The sequence below is a fragment of the Panthera onca genome, chromosome D3 (genome assembly GCF_046562875.1).
Source record: "Panthera onca isolate mPanOnc1 chromosome D3, mPanOnc1 haplotype 2, whole genome shotgun sequence".
In the NCBI taxonomy this organism is placed as follows: domain Eukaryota; kingdom Metazoa; phylum Chordata; class Mammalia; order Carnivora; family Felidae; genus Panthera; species Panthera onca.
The window spans coordinates 33473067-33487352 of NC_138350.1; the positions used below are offsets into that span (position 1 = coordinate 33473067).

Below are 14286 nucleotides of genomic sequence, written 5' to 3' on the forward strand. Positions count from 1 at the left end.
TGCGAGCACGAATGGGAAAGGGGCAGAGAGAGAGAGGGAGACAGAGAATCCAAAGCTGAGCTGTCCGCTCAAAGGCTGATGTGGGGCTTGAACCCATGAACCGTGAGATCATAACCTGAGCCTAAGCTGAACGCTGAGCTGACTGAGCCACCCAGGTGCCCCAATGGTAGTGCAAATTTTTAACAGCTGTTCATTTTTTTAATTCTCATAGAATGGTTCTAGCATGTGGATGTTTCTGGTGTTTACACTATTGAGTAAACGGTCTCTGTTTTCTTTGGGGGACGGAGGTGTCATTTGGTAAAAATGACACTTATGACACTTTGGGCTCCCTGGCGACTGGTGTACCTAGAGGATTAACAATGACCTAGACCTTTGAGCATTTCTGTGCTTCTTTGAGGGCTGAGCCATCCAAGTTTATGCTGTGGGACTGTGCCAGTGGGAGTCCTCCATTAAAGCTGGGCTTCGTTTGTATTGTATGTTCACGAGACATCTTTACTCTTCTGACGATATCCACCTTCCGGCTCACCTGGAAAGTTCTATGGCTTTGCATTTGTTAACAGCAATTTCCATAGCTAAAGAATTAAGACAAATCTGGACTCTGTTTTTTTAATTGGTTAATGTTTAAAACAACTGGGCCTAGATATTTGGGTTGAACAAAGAGGTCTGTTTGGTTAGTCAGTGCTTGGGGCGAGTGCCTTCATTAGTAAGCACATACTTACATTAGTTTCAGTAAAAACACATTTGTTTGTACAAACGTGGAACAGAATAGGAAAATGTTTACAGCATCCCCATTTGCCAACTCAGAAAGGACTTACCCTGCAGACAAACAGATGAATCGAACTTCTCTTACCCTCCCCCTGTGTATTAGCATGGAAAGTGGCTCTGTGGGGGAAATTTGGAAACGTTGGATTTGCCTCTTACCAGGAGCCCTGGCCATCCCAAATCGGAGGGGTCTCCTCCGGCATCCTTGACAGGTGCTTCTCTAGCTCTTCCTGAACAAGTTCAAAGACGGAATCCCTTCCTCCTCAGAGAAGGGCGTTGCTTTTGTAAACAATTCTGCTAGAATGCTCTTTTCACATTGATGCAAAGCCTGGATCCTTATAACCTCTTCCTATCTGTTCCAATTCCATCATCTGGAGCCACGACCAAAACAAAGTTTTTTCCTCCTCCAGACAATAGTACTTCAAACATTCGAAGGAAGCTCTGCCATCCACCCTTTGTGTTTTGTCTCCAGTAAACATTTAGTTCTTTACATATTTTTTTCTAAGACGTGCTTCCTAGTTCTTGCACAATCCGGGGGAAGCCCTTGGGGTTGGCCCGGTCCAGAGACAAGGGCACCCCTTCACCTTGAATTCCTTCTAGGCTGCAAGTACCTAGCCCCTGATTAGAGTCAGGAAATAATTGCTTTTGAACCTAATATTATCACTAGCAGGTTATGGAAATGTATCTGATCTGATCTTCTGGCTCTGATCAATCAGTAGTTGGTAGAGATGTATGTTCTGAAATCCTACATGATTTAGTTGCTATCGCTTCTCCTTCTCCTGCAAAGGTAGTGTGGATGGGCTCGGCTGGCACTCGCCTAGGGCTGAGGCGAAGTGACGTGAGGTGAAGGAAAGCCAGAAAGCCCATTTCTTCAGGGGGATATGGAGGCGAGAAGACGTTCACAGGAGGCTGCCAGGTGACCTCAATATGCACATGTCCCTTTCCGGCATTGAGTACTCCTGACCCAAGGACTATTCTGCCCTTGGAGGAAAGGCACCTGATTTGTCCCTCGGGGGTTCCACGGAGGAATCCTTCTCACTGGCCGAGTGACCCACTTATATAACCCACTTATATCCACTGAACCACTTTCTCAGAATTTTCAGGGGAAAAAAAAGTTTTCTGTGGATTTTGAAGCTGATTCCGGACCCCGATGTCCACTCACAAACTGTTAGGAATGCTGCGTCCCATGGGAACACCAGGCACCCAACTACTTATGCTCCCACTCAGCACGCCCATCCTGTGTTCCCTCCCAGGACCCCCTGCCAATCTCTCCCTTGATGTTTTCAGCGGGCCTAAATAATGTCCAGACTCACAAGCAGAAGGAATTGCAGTCAGAGATCATTTTGAAGTTTAATGTCTTGGAACATTTTTCTTTCAAATTTGTTATTTTAAGCACACATTGTGATTTAATGACTCTTTTTGGGAGTTCAGTTTGCGGTTGAGGTCCAAACACTGAGGAATGCATGTTTAATTTTTTTCATCTTATAACGAGCATTTCATCTTAGACTAAATAGATGCACATTTCAGAAATCCCACAGAATCGCAGAGAGAAACACTGATGTTTATATAAATGCTTGCATGTTTGAGGGAATTTCACTAAAGGAAACAATCAGAGCTGGCTCCAAAGGCTTTGTGGAACTTTGCAAAGTTCTTAATTCACCTGCGCCGATCCCTGCCACATCTATGTTCTTACACGGGACTTTATGCACATATGTAGCACTGAACTTACTGAAGGACACCAGGTCTCCCCCATGGATTCTGATCTTTGTGACAATGAAGGCCGTGTCTTGTGCATCTGGACCCAGCACCTCGTTCAGTGAGCATTCACTTGCTGGATGGAGGCTGCACTCTGGCTGAGTTTGGACATAGGAGTGGTTTTTAATGCTCTCAAAGAAGCCGCGAAGAGAACTAGATGGACAAGGAGAGAGAGATTTATGGGGGAGGGGGAGGGGGGAGCGGTCTGTGACAGTCAAAAGCCCCCATTTTCCCCAGGAAGAGAGGAAAAGAAATGGACAACCTTGCTGGTTTTCTTATGGTCTTAACTGAGCCAAGGCTATGGTTTCGCTTGAGGAAGCGTCTCCCAACACCAGAAAGGTGGAGAGCTATTGGCCACGTAGGGAAAAAGGTGGTCTGAAAACTTCTCTTCTGTTGGCTGTGCTCAGTGGGCTAAATGTTTCTAGAAAACAAATCCGTGCCTTGCTCTGCCCCTGGATCAACAGCGCAGAACAGGCCCGCCATGCTAGTTGCACAATAAAGTGTGTTTAATTTTAATGAACAAGAAAGCAAATGAATGAATGCTCAGGGTGGGATCGAAAACGCACACGAATAGTTCCAGGGGAACTGTTCTCTGCCACGCGAGTAAGAAAAATTATTTAACAATGTGCACATGATTTCCCGGTCATATGCACAGAGTTCCTATAACCAATGATTGCCATTCCCTCTACTGGACGTGAATGTGCAAAAAAGTGGCAATATTACCCAAAGGGATGCGGAACATACACAGAGAAAGAGACGTTACGGATAAACAAGTTTTAGCTTGAATGCCGGTTCAGCCACACAAAGAGATTGGTTTTGAAAGAGTGGGTGACTTGAATGTCTGGAGAGTCTTCTAAGTTCAGTGAAGTCTATGACAATTGGAGAACAAATGTATTTTTTGGCAGAATTCTGCAGTGGGAAGAGGTAGGAAAAGAGGTTCACTCCCCGGCCCACCAGCTGGCAAGGGAGCCCGAGCCATTTTAATGGTAGCGAGCAGAGCGCTGTCAGGGTTTCCAAGGGATTTTAATAGTCGTGTGGTCAGAGTTCCCTGAGTCAATAGCTCCCATTTCCACTCTGGCTGCCAGCTGGCCAAGTGGGGGACCACCTAGGTTGCATGCCCCCCAAAGAAATGGGGAAGCAGGTTCTCTTCTACAGTTTGCCTACCAACCGCTGTCTCTTGCTCCCTGAAATTCCGCCTAGTGACATGCCCTAACTCACAGTTTGCAACCAGTTAAAATAAATACTACCAACAAAGGCAGGATCTTAAACTTTTGTTACTCCTTTCAAATTGATTTCTGCTTCTGAATGGGCTTTAGCAACCTGTTTTGAAAACAGGGACGGACTGGGGAAAGGGAGGAGAGCAGAAATGCCCTGGTTAAGGAGCTCTCAAGGGTGATGGTCACGCAACAGCCTTTTTCACATGCCGGCTCCTTCCCATGTGATTCTGGAGCTTCTCCCATAGTGAGGGAGAGTATATTTGTAAAAGTGGACTCTGAGCTTGGCCTCAGGTCTTGTCTTGGCCAATGGGATAGATGAAAGGCTTGGAAGGCGCTTGGGTGATTAGGCTTGATTGCTCTTACACATTTGTGTTGTCCTGAGAACTGCCTGAGTTAGCCTGGGGGAAGTTCAAAGACACTGGCATCAAAGCCGCAGGGCACCAGCCAAGGTCACCCTAGGGCAGCCAAAAGCCAGTCAAGTCCCAAGGGGCCTGTGTGAGGGAACGACCCAGATCAGTTGAAGACCTTAGGCTCAGAGACTAAATAAATGTATATTGTTGTGTGCCATCCACATGCTGGGGTTTTTTGTTGTGTGGTGTTGTTGTGATGATGGATAGCTGATATGCTGGAGAAGAAAGGGCCCAGGATAGAGAAGACTGAGAAGTACCAAGGCCAAGTTTGTGTCTCTCACAATTACAAACACATGGGCCTGCCTCCGCGTTTGGGCCACCAGAAGACAGCAGAACATGTAAACGTGATCATAACGCCACAGTCAGCCTGCCCTTCACGGTGGGGGAAGACTGGTACGTTCTCCCCCAAATATGGGTCTGTGATGCCCTGTCTTCATTAGAGGGGGTGGAAGGAGGGACCAAGGTTCATTTCGTGGCTACCGTGAGTCAGTGACTGTGCTGCACCTTACGCATTACCGCATCCAATCCTTCCACGGTCCTGTGAGTTGGGAATCATCTTCCCCACCCCACAGGTGAGAAGACTGAGACGTAGAGAGTTCAAGTAACCTGTCGGCAGGCAGCGAACAGTCCAGATTTTGTGGGCCGAGGGTACCCTCTGTCACAACTCAGCTCTGCGGTCGCAGCGTCAAAGCGGCTGGAAGACGACCCACAAAAGAATGAGCGTGCACCAGCGCACATGGAGTTATGAACGTGACACTGAAGCCCATGCAATTTTCCCACGTCAAAAACGATATTCTTTTGATTTTTTTTTTCCTTCGGCCATGGTAAAAACCATTCTTAGCTCACGAGCTATACAAAAATAGGCAGCCACCAAATAGGGCCAGAGCTCACCAACCCCTGGTGGAAATGTCAGGGTTTAGATGCAAAGCTATAAAACTCGGCAACTGGTTGGGAAGCCAGAAAGTCTTTGTGGAGGAATGTGGATGTTTCTTAGGTCGCGTGGCCTCCATTACTTAATACCCTCCTGTATCAAACAGTGTGGAGGCTCCTCAAAAAATTAAAAAGAGACCTACCCTATGACCCAGCAATCGCACTGCTAGGAATTTACCCAAGGGATACAGGAGTGCTGATGCATAGGGGCACTTGTTCCCCAATGTTTATAGCAGCGTTTTCAACAATCGCCAAATTATGGAAAGAGCCTACATGTCCATCAACGGACGGGTGGATAAAGAAGATGTGGGTTATATATACAGTGGAATACTACTTGGCGATGAGAAAGAATGAAATCTGGCCATTTGTGGCAACGTGGATGGAACTGGGGAGTGTGATGCTAAGTGAAATAAATCAGGCAGAGAAAGACAGATGCCATGTGTTTTCATTCATATGTGGATCCTGAGACACTTAACAGAAGACCATGGGGGAGGGAAAGGGGGGAAAAAAGTTACAGAGAGGGAAGGAGGCAAACCGTAGGAGACTCTTAAAAACTGAGAATAAACTGAGGGTTGATGGGGGGTGGGGGGGAGGGAAAAGCGGGTGATGGGCATTGAGGAGGGCACCTGTTGGGATGAGCACTGGGTGTTGTATGGAAGCCAGTGTGACAATAAATTTCATATTAAAACAGATAGAGATCAGAAAAATGGCCAACTCACTTTGGAATATATGAGACAAGCATGCCAAACTTCTGACCCTTTATTTGCAGTGTGTCTTAGGATCAAGTAGATTGGCTCAGGGTGTGCGTGTGCATGTGTGTGCATGTTCTCGTGCACATGAGTGTGCATTTCATGTGTGTGCATTCCTGTGTGCATGTGCATTGGCATGTGAATATGTGCTAAAGACAGACTTTTAGTGAAGTAATGGCACACGATGAAAGGTAATATACATATAACATAGGTACATGGTACTATTATTGCCTCTGCATTGTAGATGGGGAAACTGAGGCTCAGAGAGGATAAGCCACTTGTTCTAATTTATTCCATAAGGGGAGCCAAAATTCAAACACCATGTGGCTTGGCTCCAGAATCAGTGCCTTAGCCACCGACTTGAGCCCCTCACTCTCCCGGGAAGAGACAGTCCCCTCTGGCCCTGGCTGTCCCGTGAAGCCCTTGCCTGCCACCAGCTCCCTCTGGATCACACTCTGCCTTAGGCTCCCCCACCACAACAAACAGGAAAATTAATAGTCACAAGATTAAAAGGACCAGCGTGGACTGTTTACAATCACGAGTGGAAAGCGCTGTTAGAAGACTGTCCCTTCCGCGGGCCTCTGGGCCGGGTTTGTGAAGTTCTGATGCATGGTGGGGTCTCATGTCATTCCCGATCAGTGATTATGTAAAATAAGCAGGTCCAGAGCTGTTATTTCATGTGCCGGCACATCCCATCACCGGAGTTTCACCCATGAGGGTAGCCAGTTGCCCTTCCTGACTCTGGATGGCATGCCTGCTGCCTTCCCTTCAGAATAAAAGCCCTGGTGTCTCCCACCTGGCTTGTTCACAGGGTGCTTCACCTGGAGAGAGTGCTCCTCTCTTCTGGGCCACTCTGTCCTGCCGATCCCTGCATCACCAGTCCTGGACTGGTAGACTCAGTGACTGTCCTCCCCTTGGCCCTTGACTTCCCATGAACAAGGCATAAAGCATTGTTCATTTTCTAGATTCTTCTCTCCCAGGTTACACAGTGAAAGTGGACCCCTGCACGTGTTATATAAAGTAGGAGTTGGAAACCCTGGTCTCCATTTCCCCATGCATCGGTTTGTTGGCCTTGTGAATTTGGACAAGACATTTCAATTTCTGAGACTTGGGCCCCTTCTCCGTAGCATGAGTATTAGTAATCACTATTGTGAGAGCATTTTAAAAACTCTGAAGGCCCACTGGTAGATAAGCAAAAATTACATTTTGCCCACAGAGGGTCAGTAGCTCAGATTACAACAGCACTCATCAGTCAGGGAGGCATTTACTGCATCTGATCGCAGGAAAGTTACAAAGCCCGCTGGGCTGGGAACCCACAAAGCCTCCAGTTCCAGGGTAGGAACGTCCACCAGCCCAGCAGCATCCCTGCTTGGGTCCCAGCATCCCCTGCAGACACGCCGCTGCTCCCAATCATTTTGTTATCCAAATCTTTCAACGCTGATACACGGACATTTTAAAATCTGCAGCCACCATCTCTTCACAATCGGATTCTACGTTACTGACTCTTCCTAACCTACTGAAAGCGAAAAGCGGAGAGAATTTTAAAATACAATGTGCAGGGGCGCCTGGGTGGCTCAGTCGGTTGAGCATCCGACTTCAGCTCAGGTCACGATCTCGCGGTCCGTGAGTTGGAGCCCCGCGTCGGGCTCTGGGCTGACGGTTCAGAGCCTGGAGCCTGCTTCCGATTCTGTGTCTCCCTCTCTCTCTGCCCCTCCCCCGTTCATGCTTTGTCTCTCTCTGTCTCAAAAATAAATAAACGTTAAAAAAAAATTAATAAAATACAATGTGCAATCAACAAACGAGATGCAAGAAATCATGCATGTTTGCTCCGTGTCTTTCAAAAATGTTTCCTTATCATAAAACAGGTATGATTTCATCTCAACCAATACAGCAATAACGACATGCAGGTTTACCTTTTCTCTTTTTTTTAAGTTTACTTATTTATTTTTGAGAGAGACAGAGAGAGGGCAAGCGGGGGAGGGGCAGAGAGACCAGAAACCCCAAGCGGTCTCTGCGCTGTCAGCAGCCAGGTCCGATGCGGGGCTGGAGCCCGCAAACCACGAGATCATGACCTGAGCCGAGATCAAGGGTTAGGCGCGAAACCGATTGAGCCACCCAGGCACCCCCATGTTTATCTTTCCTATTGGATCTTTTTTTCTCTTTAGGTTCTGGCAGCCACACTATTGACCTATGACATTTATGCATGCTACACAGCACCTGTAGCACAGTGCTAGCCATACAAAAGAGAAGCATTACCGATGGAATCTTCTCAACGTGCTGGTCAACGTGTCAAGACTGGTCAAATGGGATGTGACCAGATACTGAAAAATCTTACCCTCAGAAATGATCTTAAAAGTCATGAAGGGTTGGGGCGCCTGGGTGGCTCAGTTGGTTAAAGCGCCAGACTTTGGCTCAGGTCATGATCTCACGGTTTGTGGGTTCGAGCCCCACGTCGGGCTCTGTGCTGACAGCTCGGAGCCTGGAGCCTCCTTCGGATTCTGTGTCTCCCTCCCTCTCTGCCCCTCCCCTGCTTGTGCTCTGTCTCTCTCTCTCTCAGAAAATAAATAAACATTAAAAAAAAAAAAAAGTCATGATGGGTTGTTGGTAGGCTTAATGCCTGGGGTTGTTAACTTCTTTGCATCTTAGAAAGATTAATCAGGCAGTGGACTATTAATGAGGGGAATGATCAAGTCAGGAAGACCGGTTAGAAAGTTACTTAAATAATCCAGCAGAAGAAAGATGACTGTTTAAACCAAGACAGTGGAACTGGAGAAGGGGGAGTTGATTTTATGGTCACTTAGGGAAAACCGGTTGATGGCACTTACAGATCAGTTAGATGAAGAGGGCAAAAGAGAGAGAAAACTCCCAGGTCAAGATTAGGTAAATGGGGGAATGCAGTGATGGTATCCATAGGAGGGAAAATGAATGGGAAGCCATTTGTGGAGGAAGAGGGTGTGTTCAATTTTTGACATGCTGGTTTGAAGAGCTTTGGAGACATCCAGGGACAGGCATCCAGTAAACACTGGATAATGCATGTCAGACAGAGTACCAGCTTTCAGGTGGTTGCGGAAGCCATGGAGTTGAACGGAATCACCTAGGGGGATCGGGTGGCGTGTGAAAATAAGGCGGCAGATGAAGCCATAATGAATTCTAACATTTATGATGTGGACATAGGAAGGGGGCTGGGGAGCTGCAAGCAGGAACGAACAGGACTTAAGCAAGAGCAGTTCCCTGGGCGTCCAGGGAACTCGGACTGTCAAATTAAGGATGCCCAGGAGTGTCAAATACCGTAGAAGATTGTTAAAAAGTAAGGACCAAAAAGTGTCTGTTGGAATTTGCCATCCAGGAGGCAACTGAAGCTTTGTGACTTTAGTTTCACTTGAGAATAAATTATCTCTGTGTTCTTGTTCGCTCTGAGATTCTCTAAGGCTACGATGGGTGGTGGCCGATGCACAAGGCCAAGAAAGAAACTTAAGATGAAAGTTCTAGATATCTCTGTCCCCCCAAATTCCTAATCACCATCTTCCTTGCCTAGCCAAGTTATGTCCCAGTTTAACATTATTGAGAATGCATTTCTATTTTTCTTTCTGCCAGATTGGAGGGCAGTTAAAACTGGGGTAGCATATGTGAAACCAGGATCGATCAGGTCTAGGAACCAGACTCAGCTCCAAATGACTGCTAATGTTGGCCGAAATCTCGATGCCAGTTCTCATTTTCCATGCAGAGGAATGGCAGTGAACTGGATTTCCTCTTTAACTATGTGGTCCGGTGCCCATCCCCTCAAGCAATGCAATAGTTTTCCCAGTGCTGAATTAAATGGTCCCATGTCCTGGCATTTGCGGGAAAGGAGGCAGGAAGTAATAAGCGGTGATTTCATTTGTTTCTACAAGTTACGGAAAATGTGTTGGGTCCTTCCTTGGGGTCTTGTATGAAGAAGTTGGGACTTAGCTATGACACGTAAAGCATCCCCTGTCCAAACACCATTGGCGATCAGCGCAAAGTGTCGCATGAACAAAATCCTCGAAAGGTCAGTTTACGTGTCATGCTGATGCACCTTGTTCGGTCAGGATTTAAAATCTATTCACGCTCCTTTAAATGGCTTAAAATGGTCTCTGCAGAATGAGTGGGAATTAGCCAAGGTGTTGAACTCAACATGCACGGCCAGCAGGTTAAGAACCATTTCAGCACGGGGGAGCTGAGTTCATAACCTGGAGTAAGCAACATGTTATGATGATATTTTACTGCAAAATCTTCACTGGCTGCTAGAATCTCTGCGGCTGCCTAAACTATTTCTCAGATAACTTTACTCCTTATTGCTCCAAAAATAAAGAAACGCTATGTACTGAAAGATCACTTAAAGTGTATTTATTTCTGAAGGGAACGGAGTGAACTACAGATCTGACGTGCCTGTATTCGTTGTATCTCATATACATCACAGGCATACTCACACAGGCTGAAATTGTTACCAATCCATGAATGGGATCTTGAATCACAAATGTTTGAGGACAAGTTCATAACTAGAATTGAAAAATCTCACAACTTTCCTTAAAACTTTTTTTTTAAGTTCTGAAGAGTTAGTTTCAAATGTCAATCGTGTAACTGAACTTTCGTTCTTAGAATTTGAGAGCCCCCAGTTTTTTAAGTTGCCTGGAGCCTAGATCCTTCTTCGCTTGGGGAGGGACACACCACGGGCTCAGTGTCTTCTCTCCCTCATGCCTGAACCAGAGAATTCTAGAGTTTTAACTGATTGTCAGGCTCATTTTATCCACAGCTGATTTTCATGTATTAGGGCAGGAATCGTTCTTTTTCACCTGTCTTTCTTTGGCTAACTCAGTGAAATCAGCCCTCAAATATATCACGGGATTAGTGCAGGCACAGAGTTTTATTCTTAAAGACACAGCTCTAACTTTCTAATTTCTAATAAAATATCTTTATTAAAGCTTGCCTTTGATGCCCTGCTAATTTAAAGAAAAATTCAAATATCATAAACAGTAACAGTCCGCATGGAGCCTAAAGGACTCTAAGACCCATTCCAAAGGAAAAGTCTTTGCTGCAAATAATTTGATATTCACTACTGATCAAAGCCTTGTCGGAATCATGCTCAAGACAGTCAGACCAACCTTCCGGATTTTAACAGTTTAAGAAAAATACGTAAGTGGGCTTTATCTTTTGCTACCACGCAAACATTTTTCTAAGGTTGCTGTGGCTTTCAACTGGATTTGTAAAGATTTTGTGGCTGTCTCATGCAGGGCACGGCGCAGCGCGTTACGGGGCGCCCCAGGACTGCTGGTGGACAAGATCCCCCACTCCCCATGATGGCAGGCCTCCATCCCAGCGAGAGGACGTGAACCCTGGAATTACTTTTCCTTCCTCGGGGACCAACAGAAACGTGAGTGGGTGAGCAGCAGAGGTCTGTCGGACGAACAGGCTTTACCCCCGGAGCTCACCCGAACACAAAAGGATACACACCTGGAATCAGGGTAGCACCTACGTCCTGCTCTCGGAGGCCCGGGAGGCACACCCTGAGGCCGAGGCTGTTGGCTTCAAGAAACACTACACAGCGTGACACGCAGAGACGCGGGGGCCCGGGCTCGAGATGCGAAGGCAAGAAGTGACAAAAATAAACCTGTGAGCAGGCTGGGATCCCACATCACAAAGGGTTCTGGGAGGTTTCTGGAATAGCTTATGCCTCACTTCCCATCAAATTTGGATTAGCCATGGCAAAAGAGGAAAGAGAACAAATAAAGGAAATCCACAGATAATCCCCAAACCTCCACTTGAGCTAATAGTTTAAATTCCTTCGATGCCAAGTCAAGCCTTTCTTTGTTTACCAGACTTGATAATGAGGGACAAAATAAACCAATCTCATTTTAACCTCCTTCCCCTGCGTGTGGATGGAAGCAGGGAATGGGCTGAGGTAATCCTTAATGTGGGCGCATCTGCCTGAGCCCCACCTCAGGGTGGGGGGAGGGCGATGAAAGAGGACTGCCTGTCCCCACCCGCAGCGGCACTGGCCACAGGGTAGCCTGAGGAGGAGTTGCCCGAAGCCAGCTGTGCTGGGGGGCAGGTATGGAGCACAGCCAGCAGGGCAGTGAGGGGCCTCATGGTGGGGGGGGGGGGGTGCTCTAGCTATCCTAATTGTGAGATGGGACCGACCAGTGGAGCCCAACTCAGTCAGGAGCCACTAAGCAAGGCATGAATGACAGCAAAGAAGGGGGAAGAAGCTGAGAACATGAACGATCTGGGAGCAGCATAGTGTTGAGGCAGAACTCTCTCCTGCCCTTCCCCTCTTGGACACCCAGTAGGTTAAGACCACAGGATTGGCAATGACATAGCCAGCACCCGACTAAAAGTCTACTGGACGTGTCACTGCATTTTCACGGAGTCTGACACCATAGCCCCAATTCCATTCACAGCAGCGAGTGGCTTTCTTCACGTTTCCAGACACGGAGACTCTCAGGGCCCTGGTCCCAAGATGCCCTTTCCCCGGTCAACCCTCTTGTGAGATGACTTCACTTGCCTTTTCTGATCTTCTCGGGTCATTTCGCCTGGGGGCACTTTCCAAAAGAGCTCCAGGTCTGCGGGTCTGGGCTGTGGCCCAGCTGTGTCACTAAGGAGCTTGGCTACCTCAGATATGGCACTGTTTTCTGCTCTGTTTCTTTGGCTTCGTCTGTAAAATGGGAATAAAATTAGCCGTCTCTCTTCAGCTCACACGGCTGATGCGGACTAGAGCAACTTGTCCTTTCTATTTAATGAACAAACTCTTGAGAATACATCTTAAGGATTTTCTTTCCTTCTCTCTTTCTTTCTCCTCCCTTCCTTTCCTTCTTCCCTCCCCCTCCATTTTTTTCTTTTCTTTTTTCTTCTCTTTTTGGAAGTCCCTTCCTTTCTTTCCTTCCTTCCTTCTTCCCTCCCTCTGTTTTTTTTTTTTTTTTGGAAGTGACTCTGGAAGAAACTTCCAGCATTCCCCTATTGATATTCTGGTGCTCTTCAACTCTTTTCCATTTGGTAATAATTTTATAAATGTGTTCTGGAAAAAATTTTAAAAGATGAAATGATGTAAATACAATGAAACAGCGGATAGGAAAGTCTTTCACACACTAATACTCTACCAATGTAAGTCGGTGAGTTGTTATTAAACAAGTGGAAATCTTCTGGGGGCACAGGAGGTACAAAGGTCAGGTTGAACCTCAAATTCCATGTAGTCTCAACGGGCCTAATTTTCATACAAATTCCCTCTAGAAAGTAGAAGCCCTGCACAGCCCCAGACGGACATTTATAACCACCCCAAGTTCTTTTCCTTTTGGTATCTGAAATGATTTAGCCTAAAAAGGAGCCTCAGTGGGCCTCTTGCCAGCTGTCAATAGTTTTAAGCTCTTAAGTCAGTATTGCCCCTGTCTTTCTCCTTGAAAAGAACCAAAAATCCAGCCTACTAGTTAATTGCTAAGCCCTTAAAGAGTTCCTAGTTCAAGAAGTCAACTCACCCTACCCTGCTCAGTTATCTTCACTCTGAGGACAGAAAACACGCCCAGCTCTTTCCCAGTCCCCCTGGATGATCTGCCCCCTCCTCCGCCTCAGTCGGTGGGAGAGAGCCAGGGGCGGAGGCAGGAGGAGGCAGACAGCACTGCCCACTCCCCACAGCTGCTGAGGCAGAGAACGTGCTCCTGGTTGGAGAAAGAGAGGGGCCTCTGGCCGCGTCTCAGGCCAGTGGAGGTGCTGTAGGCAGCACCCCTCCTCTATCTCCCGAGTACCCCGTTAGTGTTGAGGCACCTCCTCCAGTTGGTCTGTAATCTTCTCAGTAACCCCCTCTCAGAGCCCCGTGCTCCAGGGGCACAGGTGCAAATGGCCTGTGGCCTGGAATCCCCATACCCTCATGCTTCCTCCTAAGGGAGGAGGCAGATGCCCCTACAGCACATCCGGGCTTCCTGAGCGAGCACTGCTACATCAAACAACATCTGCACATAAACCTTGTCGGAAGTAACACTTCCACGGGAGAGTTTAGGGAGCTATTCAGGGAAAACAAAACAGGGTCAGCCTGTTCCGTTCTGTTTTGTTTTGCTCTCTTCTCTTCCGCTCCCTCTTCTTCCCCCTTCCCTTTCTCTCCCCCACCGTCCCTTCTCCTTCTGGTGTGTTAGGACGTTAGGTGCAGCTCATCCGCAGAATTAAAACGTAACTGTTACGATTATTGTTATTCGGGTGTTTTGCAGGAACGCAGTGATGAGTGCCAGCCTGAGGGCCTCGCCAGCGCGGCCCTGGGCTTACCTGGCAGCCAGGAGGCTAGCACAGGCCGGCCCACAAGCAGCAATGCACAAGGAGGGGAGCACCCCCGGTCTCCGAGAGAGGGTCTTGGGTTTTCAGATAGCTCTTTGTGCTCCTCAAGGTATTTGGCTAGCCTTGGCCGTTTGGTGTCCCTTGAACTTTTTATAAAACATGAGACTCCTTCCACATTAGGCATTTTGAAAT

The 14286-nt window shown here is 47.3% G+C and overlaps 1 non-coding gene across 1 annotated transcript; it reads left to right on the forward strand.

The window, feature by feature from the left end:
* The first annotated feature begins 8196 nt into the window (after nt 1-8196).
* TRNAQ-UUG (transfer RNA glutamine (anticodon UUG)) lies at nt 8197-8282 on the forward strand. The gene has a single exon. It is a non-coding gene; the product is annotated as a tRNA-Gln (tRNA).
* Nucleotides 8283-14286: the final 6004 nt, after the last annotated feature.